Genomic DNA, 19,719 nt, shown 5'->3' with positions numbered 1-19,719 from the left:
CAACTTTAAAGTGTAGAATATCAAAACCAATCCAAGCAAATAGAAGCTCATTCACCTGCACATCTACCAATGTGGTATATGCCATCATGTGCCAGCAATGCCCCTCTGCCATGTACATTGGCCAAACCGGACAGTCTCTACGCAAAAGTATAAATGGACACAAATCTGACATCAGGAATCATAACATTCAAAAACCAGTCGGAGAACACTTCAGTCTCTCTGGTCACTCAATAACAGACCTAAAAGTGGCAATTCTTCAATAAAAAAACTTCAAAAACAGACTCCAACGTGAAGCTGCAGAACTGGGATTAATTTGCAAACTGGATACCATCAGATTAGGCCTGAATAGAGACTGGGAGTGGTTGGGTCATTACAAAACCTAAACTTAATTTCCCCAATACTAATTTCTCCCTACGGTTACTCACACCTTCTTGTTAACTGTCTGTAATGGGCCACTGTCTTACCACTTTGAAAGTTATTTTTCCTCCCTTGGTATCCTGCTGTTAATGGATTTATCTTGTTAGACTGACCTCACACTTGGTAAAGCAATCCCCATCCTTTCATGTATTTATACCTGCTCCTGTATTTTCACTCCATGCATCTGATGAAGTGGGTTTTAACCCACAAAAGCTTATGCCCAAATAAATCTGGTAGTCTCTAAGGTGCCACGAGGACTCCTCATTATTTTTGCTGATACAGACTAACACAGCTACCACTCTGAAACCTTCTCCCTATAGTTAGCCAGTCCTGGCTGTCTCCAGTTGAAACAGAGTGATCTATTGACTGCTGTGAAGAGTAGTCTTTCTGATTTGAAGATATAATCATAGATTCATTAATAGTAAGGTCAAAAGGGACCATTGTAACAACATAGTGGAACCTCCTCCATAACACAGTGATTCCTGCATTAATCCCATATTTTTAGGTTCAATTCAAGTGTACTTTAAAAAAAAAAATCATCCAATCCTTATTCCAAGGCCTCAAGAGATAAAGAAACTACTATATCCCTTAACAAGCTATTCCAAAAGGTTAATTACCCTCACTGTTTAAAATGTGAGCAACATTTCAAGTTTGAATTTTGCTAGTTTCAGCTTCCAGCTATTGATTTTGTTATGCATTTGTCTACTAGTTTAAAGAACAGTGCCATACTGAATATCATCTCTCTGTGCAGGTAATTATGTTCAGATTCAACTGTCTGGGCTTGTAAGAGCAACCTCATCCCAGCAGGGGAAATGCACTATTTTCTCCATTCAAGTTTCAGCTATGAGTTCTCTGGAAGTTGCAGCCTTCAACCTCTTGGATGGGCAAATTCCCCGATGGTTGAAGAAAGCAATGGTAGAAGATGGGGAGTGGATTCCATTATTAATGGAGTCCATCAATTCTTCCCTCCAGGAAGACAGAATGCCAGTTTTCTTCAAATGAGTTGCTTCAGAAACCATCTGTCAACACTGGTAGTCTTGAAAATTACTGTCTAGTGTCATATCTTTCTTTATGGACATGTTGATATAAAAGGTAATGGTGAAGCAACTTTAGTTGGTGCCATTCTGATTCCTTGGACATCTGTCAGTCTACTATTACACCTGAGCATAGTACAAAGACTTCACTGTTTGATTTAGTCAGTGATATTCATGGATATTAAGGTCAGAAGGGACCATTATGATCATCTAGTCCGACCTCCTGCACAACACAGGCCACAGAATCTCACCCACCCACTCCTGCAAAAAACCTCTCACCTATGTCTGAGCTATTGAAGTCCTCAAATCGTGGTCCTCCAGCAAGTGACCCGGGCCCCATGCTACAGAGGAAGGTGAAAAACCTCCAGGGCCTCTTCCAAACTGACCTGGAGGAAAATTACTTCCAGACTCCAAATATGGCAATCAGCTAAACCCTGAGCATATGGGCAAGATTCACCAGCCAGATACCCAGGAAAGAATTTTCTGTAGTAACTCAGATCCCACCCCATCTAACATCCCATCACAGGCCTTTGGGCCTATTTACCATGAATATTTAAAGATCAATTAATTGCCAAAATCATGTTATCCCATCATACCATCTCCTCCATAAACTTATAGAGTCTAATCTTAAAGCCAGATAGGTCTTTTGCCCCCACTGCTTCCCTTGGAAGGCTATTCCAAAACCGCACTCCTCTGATGGTTAGAAACCTTCATCTAATTTCTTTCTGATTATTGACAAAGGTCAACTGTCCGCACTCTTTTTCTTTCTTTTTTTTTTACTGTAGAGCTATCAAGAGCCTTTGATACCATAGAGCTATGGTTGATACAGCTGTGGATTCTGATAGGGTAGACAGGGCTGAGTTTCAGTGATTCCGTGCCTTCATTTCTGAGAGGTCCTAGATGGTAGTACTGGGTAACCTCTTATCCACCCCAAAGGCTTTCAAATGTAGGGCTTCAGCAGGGTTCTGCTCTGTCAATCCTACGATTCAAAATATGATAGCACAGTAGTGGATGCCCAGATGTAAACCACATATCTGCACAGATCTACATTAAAGCTTCAATAGACTATTTCCTGGGCACCATATTCAGAAATGTACTTCAGTCAAGTTTATTTTGGAATATCTTTGCTTGTTAAACATACCCATGAAAAACTCTCTTCTCGGTAGAGACCTTTTTTTTTTTTTTTTTGCTTTTGTTTTTATTTTTCCGTTACATGTAAGAATTGCTGATATTTTTTATTGCTTACTTTAGAAATATGATGCCACACCTAGCTCATACTATGTCAGCATGAATTTCTTCCAGTGCATTTTGAATTGCACATTTTCTTGTAGTTTATGACAATCTTTTTTATTTGGCATTGCACCCACACAATTGCATATGGCCCTGAAAGTCTTTTAACTTCCTGATATGGTATGGAAAGCTCTTAATTACTTCAAGTCTGTGAATATGATTTTGTTAGAAGCTTAATTAGAAGATGGGTGCACTTGTATTTAAGTATGGATTGTCAAAGTATTAAAGTAGATAGTACTAGCTTATGCTTTCATCAACCGGGGAAAACCTTTAATCTTGTAAGTTTCATTTATTTGCCATGTTAATTAACACAACTACAAAAAAGATACTGCTGCAAATGCTTTCTTTTATAAATAAAACATGTGTAGAGTGAAAAACACCATGATTCAGTCCAGGCAAACCCATGAGAAAATTAATACTAAAGGACAAATTCTTCTCTCTTTATACTCATACAAACCACCTTGGCTCTGATTAAGCAAATATATTAAGCACAAGCTTAATTTTAACCATGGAAGTAGTTTTACTTTGGTGAATTGAGGATTGACATATTCCATAGGTGTGATAGAAGGCAGAATTTAACTTTAAAGGTGGGACCTCTGTGAATGAGCTAATGCAGAAATCACTGGTACAACTTAATAGAAAGTGTGAAAGATTTAGTTTCATATTTCTTATTTATTCTTAGAAAATAATGATGCCTCTTTAGTACTATTTTTCTTTATTACTTTACGCTTACTATATTATAATTATAAACCCACATTTTAGAGTACTAATTAAGAACATATTCACAGCAAGAATAGGCTGGGTGGAGATAGAGAAGGTGTTCAAGCAGCAGGAAAACAAATTAATACCTGTAAGAAAGAAACAAAAACAAGAGGGAGAGTTCCAGGAACTACTGAATAGAGGTAAAACTAAAAATGACACTGTCAAGGTTCCTCCCCCACTCTGAACTCTAGGGTACAGATGTGGGGACCTGCATGAAAACCTCCTAAGCTTACTTTTACCAGCTTAGGTTAAAACTTCCCCAAGGTACAAATTAATTTTATCCTTTGTCCTTGGAATATCCACTGCCACCACCAAACTCTAACTGGGTTTACTGGGAAATGTAGTTTGGATACGTCTTTCCCCCCAAAATCCTCCCAACCCTTGCACCCCACTTCCTGGGAAAGGTTTGGTAAAAATCCTCACCAATTTGCATAGGTGACCACAGACCCAAACCCTTGGATCTGAGAACAATGAAAAAGCATTCAGTTTTCTTACAAGAAGACTTTTAATAGAAATAGAAGTAAATAGAAGTAAAGGAATCACCTCTGTAAAATCAGGATGGTAGATACCTTACAGGGTAATTAGATTCAAAACATAGAGAATCCCTCTAGGCAAAACCTTAAGTTATAAAAAAGACACACAGACAGAAATAGTCATTCTATTCAGCACAGTTCTTTTCTCAGCCATTTAAAGAAATCATAATCTAACACATACCTAGCTAGATTACTTACTAAAAGTTTTAAGACTCTATTCCTGTTCTATCCCTGGCAAAAACAGTATATAGACAGACACAGACCCTTTGTTTCTCTCCCTCCTCCCAGCTTTTGAAAGTATCTTGTCTCCTCATTGGTCATTTTGATGAGGTGCCAGCGAGGTTACCTTTAGCTTCTTAACCCTTTACAGGTGAGAGGATTTTTCCTCTGGCCAGAAGGGATTTTAAAGGGGTTTACCCTTCCCTTTATATTTATGGCAGACACACTCAAATATTAATGTATGGGTCTGTTCTTCTGTCAATGAATCCACTGAAATGTCATGTGATTTTTACAAAACACCTTTTGAGGTTTAGCAATTTTTATGCAGGGATCTAAGAAAAGTTTTAAAAACAGATCACCTAAGCTGCACCTGAAAATGTATCTGTGATGGACTGGATCACAGAAATCCCCTGGGAGCTGCCACCTGATGTTCCAAGACTACTTCTGCACCTGCTTGCCTGCCCTGGCAGCTTAGGACTTCAGTGCCCTCCCTGGTTTGAGCCAGACCCACTAGCCTGCTGCAAACCCAGACCCAGGTCTGAACCATGTCCCCTAACAGCTGTAGGCTTAACTGAAAGCAGCTTACAGAAATGTTCCTGTCTTTGACACTCAGATGCCCAACTCCCAATGGGTCCAAACCCCAAATAAATTTGTTTTACCCTGTATAAAACTTATATAGGGTAAACTCATAAATTGTTTGCCCTCTATAACACTGATAGGGAGATATGCACAGCTGTTTGGCCTCTCCCCCCCACCAAGTATTAATACATACTCTGGGTTAATTAATAAATAAAAAGTGATTTTATTAAATACAGAAAGTAGGATTTAAGTGGTTCCAAGTCGTAACAGACAGAACAAAGTGAATTACCAAGCAAAATAAAATAAAATATTCAAATCTATGTCTAATCAAACTAAATACAGATAAAAACCTCATCAGTTCCAGTAAGCTGTCTTTTACAGACTAGCCTCCTTCTAGTCTGGGTCCAGCAAGCACTCACATCTCCTGTAGTTACTGTCCTTTGTTCCAGTTTCTTTCAGGTATCCTTGGGGGTGGAGAGGCTATCTCCTTAGCCAGCTGAAGACAAAATGGAGGGGTCTCCCATGGGCTTAAATAGACTTTCTCTTGTGGGTGGAGACCCCCTCCTCTCTCCTTTGCAAAGTCCAGCTCCAAGATGGAGTTCTGAAGTCACCTGGGCAAGTCAAATGTCCATGCATGGCTCACAGTTTTTACAGGCAGAAGCCATTGCCCACATGGTATCTTGAATGTTTCCAGGAAGACTTCTTATGTGGATTGGAGCATTCCAAGATGCATTGTTCCTTAAGTGCTTCTTGATTGAGCACTTAACTTTGCAAATTCCTTTCTCCAGGAACTGACCAAATGCTCTACTAAGGTTATTTAGAAATCAAGCCAGTACACAGCCAATATTCATAACTTTGAATACGAAAATGATACATGCATACAAATAGGATTAATAGATTCAGTAGATCATAACCTTTACATAGATATGTTACATGGCATATGTAGCATAGAACATATTCCAGTTATGTCATATATATCCATAAGCATATTTCCAGAAAGCCTTATGGGGCACCGTCACAGTATCAATTCACCAAATGTTGCTCATGAATAATACTACATTTTTGGCATGAAAATGTTTAGGAAATTCCATGGCAGAGGTGCAGCAAAAAAAAAAAAAAGATAAGTCATGGAACAGTCATCAGATACTGTAGTTTTTACTACCTCACCATACCCGCAAGAGTGCTGAAAGGTCAGGTCCAGGGGCAGGACCACGGGGACTGGATAGTGAGCCGATCCTACACTCACCCACAGAGGTGGCTTCTGCTCCATGGCACTGGGTGCAACTCTCTGCTTGGGGCACTGCAACTTGCCACACAGGTTCGCAGTCCCACTCAGGTTTGGCTCAGCTGCCCCCACTGTCTCCATCCAGCCCACTCAGTTTGAGGGCCTAATCAAATGTGTTTTTGCAGCCATTTTCAAGATTTCATGGACTTCACTCAAATTCACTGATTCCATGACCTCCATGATAAAATCATAGCACTGTTCATGAACAACAAGGAACTGTGTGTTAAAGTGGTATCGAAATAGCTATTTTTGTGCTAGTAGGGGTTTCTGCACACCACATTTCTATATGCAAATTCTTCAGGCACATTTTCAAGGTCTGATCTTGTAGAAGCCAGCCTGCACTCAGTCTATTGTAAGATAAGGACCCAGTTTTGAAAATATGGCCTTAGATAGCTAATATATTTTACATACTAAATTCATATTAAATAATACAACTTAATTTTCATAACACAGCTACCGTTTGTTAAATACAGAGTAAAGTCCTGCTCCTGCAATTTAATTCATACCAGGCTTGCACATATGCATCAGATTTCAGATCATGGTCCAAACTGTTACTCATTTTTGCAAAATGGAACCATACAAAGCTAAAGGAAGGAGAGATGCACCTTCTTCCTCACAGAATGGGAGAAGAAGAAAGAATTATTTTATAGTATTTGCTTTAAGGTAGTTTTCCAGCCTGTTCAACAATATTACACACTATCTTATAGCGATACATTGCACATCCACTGTATTTCTGATGATTTCTACCTCAGTCCCAATTCTAAAGTGAGATATATATGCAGGCACATCAGCTCATGTCTGGATTGTGTGTGCCTGAGAAAATACCTCATGGCAAACATCAGATACAATAATAATGAAACAAAAATACACAGTATCCTGAACCACAGTAGTTTCTTCACACCCAATATGTTCAAGTGACAGGGAGAGTAAAACCATTATTGATGTGTTAAATGGGGTTGATGTCCCCAGAAACAATTTTATAGTTGATTGGCACAAATTTATTAGCCATATCCATGTGGAATGGAAAATCAATACATAGCTGCCTATGTATCAGGAAATTATTAAGTATAATACTGGAATACTTTTGAATCATTTTTAGAGATGATAATTCAAGAGAGTAAGTACAGAAGGCATTGCCAGTACCACAAAAAAAGGATATTATGCTGTAAATATTTTTAAGATGTACTGTCCTGCCCTGAAAAAAAGTATACACTGAGGATGTAGATTAGGAGTTTCATTACATGCTAGAATCTTCTGCTAACTAAGAACTTTCTACCAAATTATCCAAGTCTAAGATTTCTTACAATTATAAAGGTGTTGTCTTCTAGAGGCATCTTTATTAGACCTGAAAGAAGAATATAATAGACACAGAGCTGCAAGCATTGCCTCTTACACAGAAGCTCTTTTAATTTAGCAACATTTTCCTCCTAGAACAATGTGAATTCTTTCTATGCTCAATGACCTAAATAGGTTTGGCTGGAACTCTAGGTTTTGTATTTCCTGTTCCTGACAAATAGTCTGGAATCATAAACTTTCCCAAGGACTGCCAGACTGGATAGAAGAGAATTTATTATTGAACAGACACTAATCTCTTTCCATGCTGCAGTTATATTGGATAGTGAACATTCCCATTTCTTGAGATGGAATTAAACTGTGCACAATCTATCTTAAAAGCACAAACTAGTTCTATTAGTGCCAAAATTTTGTATGACCAACTTGAAACTCCTTAAAGTGGGCCTAATTTCAAAAAGTTCTGAACTTCTGCCATCTGAAAGTCAGGCCCTTTGAAGATATCTCAAATTGAGCCATCAAAAATGGAGGTACTCGGAATTACAAGTATCTTTTGAAACTCTAGGCCATTTTTATAGGCAGTTATCTATCGTGTAGATTCCAATTGCCCTCCAAAGAAAATGTCAAAATAATTGATACAAACAAAACATTGTAAGGAGAAATGTGAGAAACAGGGGTTTTTATATATGAAAAGCATATGAAGCAGTGAAAAGATAGCAAAACACATAGTTTGATTTAATAGATATGTATACAGTGCTGAGCACCCACCCAGTTCTCAATAAATATCACTTAATTAATCCAGTTCTTAATTACTAACAATAAATCAGTAGACTGGCATATACCACCACTATACCAGTAAATTATATTTCCAGCCTCTTTGCTAGAGGTCATGGGGAACACTGACTAAAATTATAGTTTCCCAGACTGTCTTAAATGTATTCATTGTTTAAATTGGGTTAGATTGACCACTGCTGTCATAGTACAGTACACCTTGCTAAAAGCAATGATGGATTCTTCTTTATCCAGGGATTCCCACTGAAGGTCACAAACTGTAGTTTGCTGCCAGGGCAGGTTGCTGAGGGAACGCATTCTGAGAGTGTGCCCCTTGGCAACTCACACTATGGGAATGCCTACGCAAGAGCAGGGTGTGTGCTTCAAAGAGTGGGTATACAGCCATGCACTAGCTCTGCTCAAGACAGCATAAAAATAACAGTGTGGCCATAGCAGCTTGGGCTAGCCCCCAGAGTACATACCCAGGGGTTGGCTGGGTTTGTATTCAGGTGGCTAGCCTGATCCACTGTCCGTCCCACTCAGGCCCCATGCTATTTTTAGTGTGTTAGCTAGAGTAGCACTAGAATGCCTGTCTACCCACACTGGAAAGCACACTTCCAGCTGCTGTGACAAACTTGTGACAACTTCCCCCATGTCTGGGACATCAATGACTCCTTTAAGGTCGTCCAGTTGATGGTTTTCCAGCATTGCACTCTCCCCCACTGGACTTTTTAGTTTGAATTTGGCCCCACATATCTTCTGAAAAATGAAAAAAAATGAATCGTCATTGGGTAATTTTGTAAAAACAGCAAATCATGGCTCCCTCATCCAGGAAAGTAGAATAATTTTGATTTAGGCTTTTTTTCCCTCCTTCCTCACTGTGCTTTGTTGACAGGTAATGGGCTGATTTAATCTCATAAATCTGCTCCATGTCCACCCCAACTATTCCATTTCGATGAATAGCCTTACTGTGAATGTATTTTAATTAGTGATTTCAAACATGGGACTGCACAATTATAACATAGTAGGCATGTGGGTCTATAGAAAATAGTACAAAAAGGCATAATTATTTTCAAAGACGCTGTTGGAATAATGCAGGTAAAAAAAAATCCCTGCTGGTGTCTCTGTTTTCCCTGTCCAATGTATCATTAGCATTTCACATTTTCTCTCATTTTGTAAATGGTTGGATGCCTGGACCTCAGATTGTCTGAGACAGCCCACTGTTCTGGAGATTTCTTTTTTCATTCTTGACTTGAAATCAGCTTTGTGTAGCTGCCTGGGAGCATAGTATTGAAGACAAGATATTTGACTTTGTTTGAAACTAGAAAGTTATCAGAAAAAGTAAGAACAATGCAATCAGATTCAGAAGGATTTAGGTAATTCTACAGGCCTGGCCTAGTAAAATACAATATTATTCAGGGAGGAATAAATATAAAATAGGCCTAGGAGCAAAGAATCAAAAGCTGGTAATATATGATACTGGATGTTGAAGGCACACTGACCAGAGAATAGGCTTGAGAAATAATAGGAAAAACCCTCAAGAGCTCTTAGTTCATTTCAGAGCTGCATTAGAGCAAGTGAACAGGATGCTAAACTGCAGTGTATGTGGTGAATGCATTCTAAATTAAATGAGGTGACAGTATATAGGATGATTAAATCAGGCACTAGTTTATTATACTAGGCATGGTGCTTAATATGTCTGATTATTGCCTCTGAGGACATGCACTGTGGCATGGAACAATAAGAATGATAAAAGACAAATAGATTCAAAGCACAAGGAAAGCTGTATGCAATATATTAGGCTGCATTTGACTTAGGAGTTTTTGTGATGATTTGACTTCAGACTGAAGTGATTTTGTAAAATGATTGAGAAGTTTGAGAAAGCTGCCGGAAATTCTCTAGCCCAGTCTATGAAAACAAGGAAGTATTGTTAAAGTTTAGGAAATAAGACACAAAAAGCTGCAAACTACAGTTCAATGAAGCTAACATATAAACGATTTTTATATAAGCAACCCCTTGAACCCACTCATGATTTAAATGTGGACATTTCTGCAAGTGAGTTGACCTTCATGTCGGCTGAATGGGTTGTATACACCAGTATATAGGGTAACATCTGAAGGATCCAGTCCTGCCCAGGAAACCTAACCCCTCAGGCAGATGAAGAGGAGAGAAGTGCTGGAATGCTTTCAGGGAGCTGGATCAAGTCCTGCATATGGTGTCCAACTCCCATTCTCCCAGGCAGATTGTAAGACAGAGCTATGGGGCTGACTTTGGGAGCTGAAGCAAAGTCTTCATGTGAAGTTTAACATCTGTGGAGACAATAGAACAATTCAATTGTTAGGCAGTCAGTTCTTAATTTGTCTCTAGAGAATTTATCAAGGGCCATAATTAGTATCAACTGGGATGATAGCACTGGTGTTTTTGTCCTGCTGTGCAAGGGGAGCTGAATTTGAACACCAAATTGATTTCATGTAGGCCATCAAATAGCCCTTAGATAGTCACAACTTTCAATCTAGACTTAGAGGTGATTTCTCTATCATGTTACCAAACTATAGAAATCCTCTGACTTAACAATTAGAAAGACAACTGTACTTGAGGAGTTAAATTGCACAGAGAAGACTGCCTTGTAAGTTAAACACTTTCTGTGATATATTTTTATATCTTTTAGTAAACCACAAGTAAACACATTAAAAAGTGCATTATGCTGATAGTGACCAATCCCTATGAATAGATAATGATTCTGGGTTTTTTTGCTTTTACTCAAGAAACTGTTACAGAGAAATCCATTAGCTACTGGATTCAGTGTCCTGGATGTAACTGGTGCTGTTGATGAAACCTGTGTTTATTACTGAAGGCCTGAGCTGTGTTTAGCAACTGAGGGGATCCAGGTTGTTTTGCTAAGTGTTGATGTAAATGCACAGTACATGTAATATTGCTGCTTATCATCCTCAAAATCCCAAGTGTTGATTAAGAAATGTCTTTTCAGGTATGCATGATTAAGCAGAAAGGACCAGAGTTTAGTTTTAATGGGGAGGGAATTTGAAGGTGCTAAGGTCTTCACTGGCCCTGTAACTCTGTTCTCCACCTCCAAGCTAGAGTGTTCTCAAACATCTGCCGAATGTCTGACCAACTGAAATATAACATGGACAAAACTGAACTCATCTTTCCCCAAGTATTCCTCCCTTATCTGTTATTGTTGATTGTGCCGCTATCCTCCCTGCTGCTCAGATACAGAATCTACAGAACCCTTGAAGCCCTTTCTCCACACAACGCTTATTCTGGTTACTGTGTTCTTTATGGGGAGGGAGACTTGGTGGCTTGCTACTCCCTCTGCTAGTCAAAATTTTCAGGAAGAAGCCTAGTTGGCACACTCTTCTCACTCAAATGGGGAGCACCATGTTCTGAAGTCTTGTCCCTGATGTGAGGCAATAGTTAGACAATAATGGGACCAACTGGGAGCTCTGTAATGGGCCAAAGTGGAGTGAATGTTCTTGCCAATGATCTTCAACTGGCAGGTGATGTGCACCACACCCTATATTCCCCAACCCATCCATAAAACAGAAGCAAAACTTTTAGACATTGAAGCTGAGGCAAGCAGATGGATCGCAGCACTAAAGAATGTGACATGGATCAATTTTGGATATAGCCACACCTTCTTGTTACCTTTTTGAGCTGTCACCATTTGATAGGAGTCTGAATTCTGGGCTGGTAGTGAAGTCAATAAATTTAGAACTTGGGTGAAAAAGTGTTAACAAGTCATGATACCAGATATGGGTCCAGGCCAGATTTCCAACATTCCAAACTTTGGATGAGTGCATCTTTGGAGTTTGATAGAAAGTGCTTCAAAATTTAGATTCAGTCCACATCTGAATTCAGATTCTAGCCTCCTTCCACACTAACATTCATGGGTGAGCAGACCTGGGGTTTTGATTCAGGACCGCATCATTATCTTTTGGCTGTTGAACACAACTGGAATTCAGAGAGAATTTCACTGCAGTTCCATAGAGCTATCCTGCAGCTGTTGTACCATATACTTTAAAGCTGAAGAAGGAGCTTTTCAGTCCTAATGCTCTGCTCAGCAATGGCCTCAGAGTGGCAGCTGCCACTTAATGCAATATAGGAGCATTGTGCATTCCTAGGCTGACTGTGATTTATTTTAGCCAGTGGCATAGCTGCTTTATCACAGAAATGAGATATTATGTTGATAGCTTCAGAGATATCTCTAACAGTCAATGGAGGGAGACATCTTTAGGCATTTAAAATGAATTCCTAGGGAAGGCAACACAATATAAGAGTTTGATGTCTCTCATTTTAAATGTTACTAGAACAAAAAAATAAGGTTTTTAACTTTTTAAAATCACAGATTAGAAAGGTGATTAATCACTGAATCAGTTATGTCTCCCCTTGGTGCCCTGTTGCAAAGACTCTTGCAGATATGTCTGCTTTATGCATCTTTCATTTCTGCTCTTTTATTTCATAGAAGTTCCTGAGTTGTTTCCTGAGATTCTAAATATCAACCTTACCAGTCAGCAGGAGCCAGGCTTTTAGGCATCATGGGCTCTTTTACATGTGGTTTACACAGTATTTTTGCAAGGACACCTTTTTGTTATACCAGGGCAGTACTTTGTAATTTTTATTATTAGTTATCTATGCACTGCTACAAGTACATGACACTAGACAAAATAGATGAATTCTGCCAAAGAAATGATAGGTCCCTGCCCTGAGTAACCTGAAATTTAACTGCATAATCAAATACATTTCAGAATAAACTTAGGGTGTCATATGATCATTATAGCCGCATCACAGACTAAGAGAGATTTTAGATCTTGGAATGAATGGAAAAGAGCTTGGTGCACATGAATTGGGAGGCTGTCCTAAGCATAAGGATAGCATTAAAAAATGACATGATAGGACTGGGCAACACAAGAGGTCAGGAAGAAAAATCTCAAGGTAAATGTAGACAGCAGGAGATAGTGTTAGAAAAGATAAAGGCAGAGATGTAGACAAAGTATTTTATGGAGTGCTTTGGAAAGGAACTGGAGAAGCTTGGAATTAATGCATAAGAAAATAACAAGCCAGTAGAAAAATTCAAGGAATGGTAAGGCTTGGATAAAAAGGTGGAATGGAAAGGTCTCTGTGTAGAATGAGGTCTCGGTTTATTTATTTTTTTACCTCCGTTTTGTTCTATATGCATTCTTGCCTATCTAATTTTAAAAGGAGAGAGAAGTGTATTGGTTTTGCAAAGTGAAAGTGATATTTAGATGTTTTATTGGGATAAAGCTTACAAAAAATTCATGTATCACTATGGAAAACAAAGCAAAAGAGAAGCTGCTTCAGAGAAAGTAAAAGACAGAACTTATAAATAGACAAGAAAAAACAAGATTTACCTACCTGCTGCCTTGCAGTTGCAGGAAATTGAACATGCGGGTAATGCCCACCAAGACCTGACAAAATAATCCCTGTTCAGTGCCTCAGAGGAGAGTTTGAAATGAGGGGAATTAAAAGTATAATGAAGCCCATGGGGCCCGTCCTCAGACAGAGTAAACTGAAGTCAGTGGTGTTATGATAGCTTACACCTTCTAAGGATCTGCCCCCCCACAATAAATTATTTCCTGTTCCCAAACACAGCAAACAATTCAACCCTGTTCATGTGAACAGGAATCTCTGTGGTTATTTATTTATTCTAACTTATTTATACTATTGGTGTCCAAGTCACAGACTTGGCTACATTTTCTTTCCTTCCAGAAACATAGATTCTTCCTGTGCCTCATGAAGACAGAGTTACTTCAAACTTCGATTATTCTCTGAGGCCACACTTCTGAAGTCTCTTTGAATATGCTCTGCATCACTGTTGTGTTTCCAATGACTGTTCTTTCTTTTTTGAACCAAATGTCCCAACAAGTAAATGCTGTCCTATAAGTGCAAGCAGAGAAATTCACTGGAATTCCCATTTGACAGAAGTAGCAGGGAAGCTTCTAATTTTATGATGAGCTATCACTATCTGATATGAATGAAGATGAAGTTTAAAGTATGAAGAGTGGCAGCATGTTCCTCTTCCCCTTTGGGGATGTTAGCACCCCAGAGAGTTCTAAGAGGGAATACTCCCTGAAGTCAGGTTAGCACAAAGATTGCAATTGCGAGTGATCCTTGAACTGAGGACTGAAATTGGGGTTGCCCCTTGTAGCTGTCAAGGTGAATCTGAAGAAGGGCCTGCTATAATCTAGCCCTATATTTGTAAAGCTCTTTGACATCGTCAAATGAAAGGCACTATAGAAATGCAAAGTGTTAGCAACCGATGAAGAATAGGTCATGCCTTAAGTGACCACCCATAGTAAGAGCTGCACCACCGCAGGGAGCACTGAGCTTTCTGTCCACCAAACAGGAGGACAGGGCATACTCCCATACCACTTTATGGGATACAGGTTACTCCCTCTTCTCTGCAGACCAATGCATAGAAGAAATGGGGACATTACCTGGCCTCTCCTCCCTCCCCCTGTTGGGGTACTATCCATTTTAGGAGTAGTAGGGAAGGAATAGCCATTTCAATTCTGCCTGGGACTTATGCAGGCTGTGCAAAGAATGGCAGATTTCCCCATACTGCACATAAATACAAGGGCCAGACAGAATCCTACCCTATATAACAATTACTTCTATTCAACGAGCTCTTTGTAAGTGGAATAAGTAGATGGTGGTTTTCTGTGATTGAATGCAGTAAAAGCAGATTGGTGAGGCACTCTTTACATTATCATGCCTTCACTTTTTTTTTGAGTCCAAATTAGGATGCAGAAGATGAATGCTGTCTCTGCTTTAGCCAAATGTAAAGGGAACTTTTTTGCATATTTCTGATATGTGATCTTATCAGCCAACAGCTTTTTCTTTTCAGTACAATAAATCCTTGTAATTCCATAGTACAGAAATTGACAGTACAGAAAGTAATCTTTATGATTGCTAAAAGTCTCTGAGCAGCATATTTTTCAGCTTACAATAATTAATTACTGGTGTTATCATTACAGAATACTTAATGTACTTGTGGACAGTAGACAGAAAATAGGCAATACCTGGTGACAATAGTGAGAGCGCCTTTCGTTGAATGTCTGGTAACTTTTTTAAAGTCCCATGCAGGTCATAATATGTTTTCCCTCCATGCAACAAAGGTATTAAAATAAAAACTTTGGAAATATAAATCAGCATAGGGTGAAATTTACCTCGTGCCAAAAACCAACACAGGGATGAATTTCATCGTATAGATGTCAGAACTGAAAGGGGACCTCCTGGATCATCTGTAAACAACAGCTGGAGTTACAAGCTGACTCCTAAATACTGAAGTTGTAAAAGAACCACTATGTCCCCTAGTCCAGCCACTTATCAGTGCAAGATTGTTCCCTAGAGAATATTTACTAGAGCTTTGTACTTTAACAATATTTCCCTACTTGTTATGTCTAATTTTCACATCCCCTCACTAGTGATGGTACCCTGATGACTTTTTCTGGTTAAATTATTCCTTTTCCCAATTGACCTTACCATTACGATTTTTTTTTTTTTGCGCTAACATATAACATGATTTTTTCCTTTTCCAACTTCAGGTCATTACACCTTAAAGTACTCAGTAATCCCATCTTTATTTTTACTACCCTTAGATATTTATAGACTGGTATATTCTCTTTTTGCAGCTTCTCTATGGAGGTCATAACCGTATAGTATAGTAAATTAATTGCAAACGTATGTGATAAACTGAGGAATCATATGGGATGAGATTTTCAAAAGCACAAAGGGGAGTTAACTTTCCAAATGGGATGAGGCGGGGAAGGAAGGGGGTTCAAAAGTGGCTAATGCTCTCACCCTCTGAAGATCAGGTCCCTTTGAGATATCTCAAGATAGGTAGCCAAAAATTGAGGCACCCAGAATCAGTGATCACTTTTAAAAGTCTCTAAGCCATAAATATGATATTTAGTTAAATAGATAAACAGACTTTATTTAGTTTCACTTTCAGCAATAATAAACTAGAGCTGGAAAAAAACATTTGATCATGTGATACACCTCTCTGCCATGGCAGGATTAGTTTTTATAGTATATTTTCTAGTGCTCTGGAAGCAGATTGCACAAAACAATTGGACTTTCATTCTTTCCCCATCACACAATCCATTTGAGCTCATTATTGGGAATATTTTCCCTTACATAAGCCCTGGTATCAGCAAGGTATTTTAACACAGTCTCATGGAAGTCAGTTGGAATGCTGACACAGCTAAAGTTACAGGTATGTTTAAGTACTTTGCTGAATCAGGGCCATACAGCCTAAACTGTATTAGCTATGAATTTTCCCACACACCTAATAATTCCTCTCTAACCCTAGTACTTAAGCTTTTTAAATACAAGTTCCCTACATGGTCTTCATTACTTTTTGACTGTCTCTTCTTTGGTTTAATTACTTTTTTCTTCTTTTCTTTTAGCTGCTGTAAACATATTTTCTAAAGGAATTATTCACAAAAAAATTAGAATCATTGGTTAGTCATACACCTGCCTTTTTCCAGACAAACAATTTAGAAAACTCCATAATAAATAAATCACTTAGTGATTTATTTACAAAGTTCATTTCCACTCCCTGTACAGATTGTGCAGCAGCTTTAACAATATCCTGGGTGCTCCAAGGTTCATAAACCCAACAGGGGAGAGACCTATATCTTTGGCCCTAAAGCCTTCACTCACCTCTTTCCCATCAATCTCTCTCTTCATTTTTCCTTCCTGTGCCTTTGTACCTTCTGAGTGAATGTGGCAACTAGCTTTTAACTCTCTTCGGCCTATCTTCAATCTACCAGTTTGGCACAGTTCCCATATTCAGGTGCATGGGGGCAGCTAATTGAAATTGCAGTGATCAGAGTGCTGGATCACCTGCTGTTGCCCAGCTGCTGTCACAGCCCTATTTATTGAAGGACCTTCTTTATTCTAGGGTTTCTTACAATACTGTTATATTTGGGAAAGCCTCTTTGGTACGTTTGGCTATCATAAAGGTTTTCTTTTTTCCTCATGCCAAGGTACTTCCCTGATTATTTGGGTGATTTATCATATGCCTCTAGGGTATTTATGTTACTATTATGTAATGCAAATGTGTTTTGCTAAAGGTTTTTTTCTGGTTTTATATACATTTCAACCAGTAATGTTACAGGCAGTTATGGAAACATGTTTACACTCTGATCTGAGTACCATAATACTGGTGATATCAAATAGACATTTTATTTAAAAATGTGTTGAGGGTAAGTAGAGACTTCTAATGGGCTGAGAGGGGAAAAGGAAATGGTTGAGTGAAGTAGAGATCTTAAATATTTTAGACAAGTGTCGATATTTAGTTAAATAGATAAACAGACTTTATTTAATTTCACTTACAGCAATAATAAACTACAGCTGGAAAAAACATTTGATCTTGTGATAAATTTTAGAACAAAAAAATTGAGCTTTATTCTTGTATTCTTAACGATCATTCATTGTGAATTTTTTAAAGTCCAGAGCCTGTAAAAGTGGAAAGTACCAAGAGCCCAGTGCTGCATCCCTCCTTCATACTGAGTAGGCCTTGCTCATGTGAGTAGTCCCATTGATTTAAATTAGACTCTTCATGTGTGTAAGATTTACCCACATGAGTGAACATTGTAGGATCAGGTCCCAAATTTGTTTTCAGTTTAAGGCAAGTGCTGTTTTCAAAAAGTAGCCTTTGATTCATGCCATAGTTCAAAGCACTGTATGATTGGTGCAGAGATTGGTAGCATAGCAACCACAAAAAAGTATGTTTCAATACTGAGAATAAAAGCTTTTTGCTTTCTAATGCCTCAATTTTCATGTCCATATCTTTTAGGCTGGATTCAAAACACCTATTTTCTGTTTAAACTGTTCTCTGATTTTGTTTGCTGCATTCCTCCAATATAAAAAAAGTATGTAAAAGTTTTGAATTGCAAAAAAAATTGTCAGTTCTCTTCAAATATGCAACTGGGTCATGGTCCAAATTATAAAGATCAGTCGCTTCATTTGTTTAGCTTTTAAATGCAGGTAGAATTCTCTTTAAATGACAATACTTTTTATTTGAAATGGAGCGAGTTCTCACAGTGGTCATAAGAAAAAATTCCCTTTCAGTTGGCTGACTCAGAAAAATTATATTCACTCCAATAAAGTGCAATAAATTCAAGCAGCAACTACTGTGACTTAAAATAGCATCCCCTTTGAGATTATACATACTACCTTCACAGCAATGTGAACTCTGCACAGACAATGGAGAGTCAGATACTTCACTGTCACTCATTTTACCAGTTAACCTGAACTGAGGGCAGATCTACACCAAAAACGCTGCGCTGGTACATCTGCATCTGGGTTAGCTTCTCCCATCAGCATAGTTAATCCACTTCTGTCAGAAGTGGTAGCTATGTCAATAGTAGAAGCCCTTCCATCTATATAGCAATGCATCACTCGGAGATGTGGATTTTTCACACCCCTGAGCGGCGTAGTTATACTGATGGAAGTTTGTAGTGTAGACCTGGCCTAAGTATGGGCCTGAATCACCACAGTCTTGCACCTTGTTTAGTATCTATAACCCTACAAAAGAGACCTGCTTCCCCACTGCCTTATCTCTTTGCATTCATTTACATTTTTCAATGTATCTGCAAAGTGTGTGTAGAATGTCCCCAATTCTATTTGAGTAGAATTTCATACCCATTTTGCACAGGTGTAAATATCTACACAAGGTGATAGACAGTGGAGAACCAGGCTATTTATGAATTTTCATTAACAAACATTAACAGTGTTCACTGATGGTGTTTGTTTTCATACTTGTATCCTTTTTTGCATCCTATTTGTAAACATGTTTTTAAGATAAGTTTTCCTGCTGGTGAAAGTTGACATGCTAAATGCAGTGAAGACAAAAACCTTCTATTCATAGAGCAGATATCACACAAAAGATCCATTAGCATGAGAGTTGCAACATCTAATGGGTTCATTCAGAGTTGGCATAATGGGTACAATCCTTTTGTCTTGAACTGAATTGCACCCTGTGTCCCCAAGAGGTAGTGGTAATAACTATTTAAATGCTGCTCATCTCTATTCTCTTCCCTCTTTCTTTCAGTTGTAGGAGCCTCAGTTCACAAACACAGGCCAAAAATACATAAAACATGTAACAGTGATTTTATTGTCCCTTGCTTTCAGAGAAGTTTATTTATTTATGTATTTATTATTATTATTAATAATAATATTTGCCTTTGTGGTTAGCTTACATGATTTGGGCCTGCTTTTCACTGGTAGCCTAATTGGTGAACTCACCAGACTAAAGGGACTTGTCCATGGAACTTGGATTTCTGACAGACATTTTGCTATAAAAAGAAAGAGAGAGAGAGGGAAAGACTGAATAGGCTCAATGACTGATTATTTGTTTGATAGCTTTACTGTGTTCTAGAAAGTTTCCAGTAGGCAGTATTTTACATCTATTCATAAACAGCCGATAGGTTGTTGTAACTGAATATGTGTGATTTTCCTGCTGAGAGAAGTACTCCAGCTGGTGCTCACAACC

The 19,719-nt window shown here is 38.5% G+C and overlaps 1 protein-coding gene across 5 annotated transcripts in view; it reads left to right on the top strand.

The window, feature by feature from the left end:
• The window catches only part of NDST4 (N-deacetylase and N-sulfotransferase 4), a 253,236-nt gene that overhangs the window by 31,333 nt on the left and 202,184 nt on the right, over window positions 1–19,719 (top strand). The gene's annotated exons all lie outside the window — the stretch shown is intronic.

This window comes from Chelonia mydas, chromosome 4 (assembly GCF_015237465.2).
Source record: "Chelonia mydas isolate rCheMyd1 chromosome 4, rCheMyd1.pri.v2, whole genome shotgun sequence".
Classification (NCBI taxonomy): Eukaryota; Metazoa; Chordata; order Testudines; family Cheloniidae; genus Chelonia; species Chelonia mydas.
The sequence above is the reverse complement of the archived record's forward strand: the minus strand, read 5'-3'. Positions and strand labels throughout refer to the sequence as shown.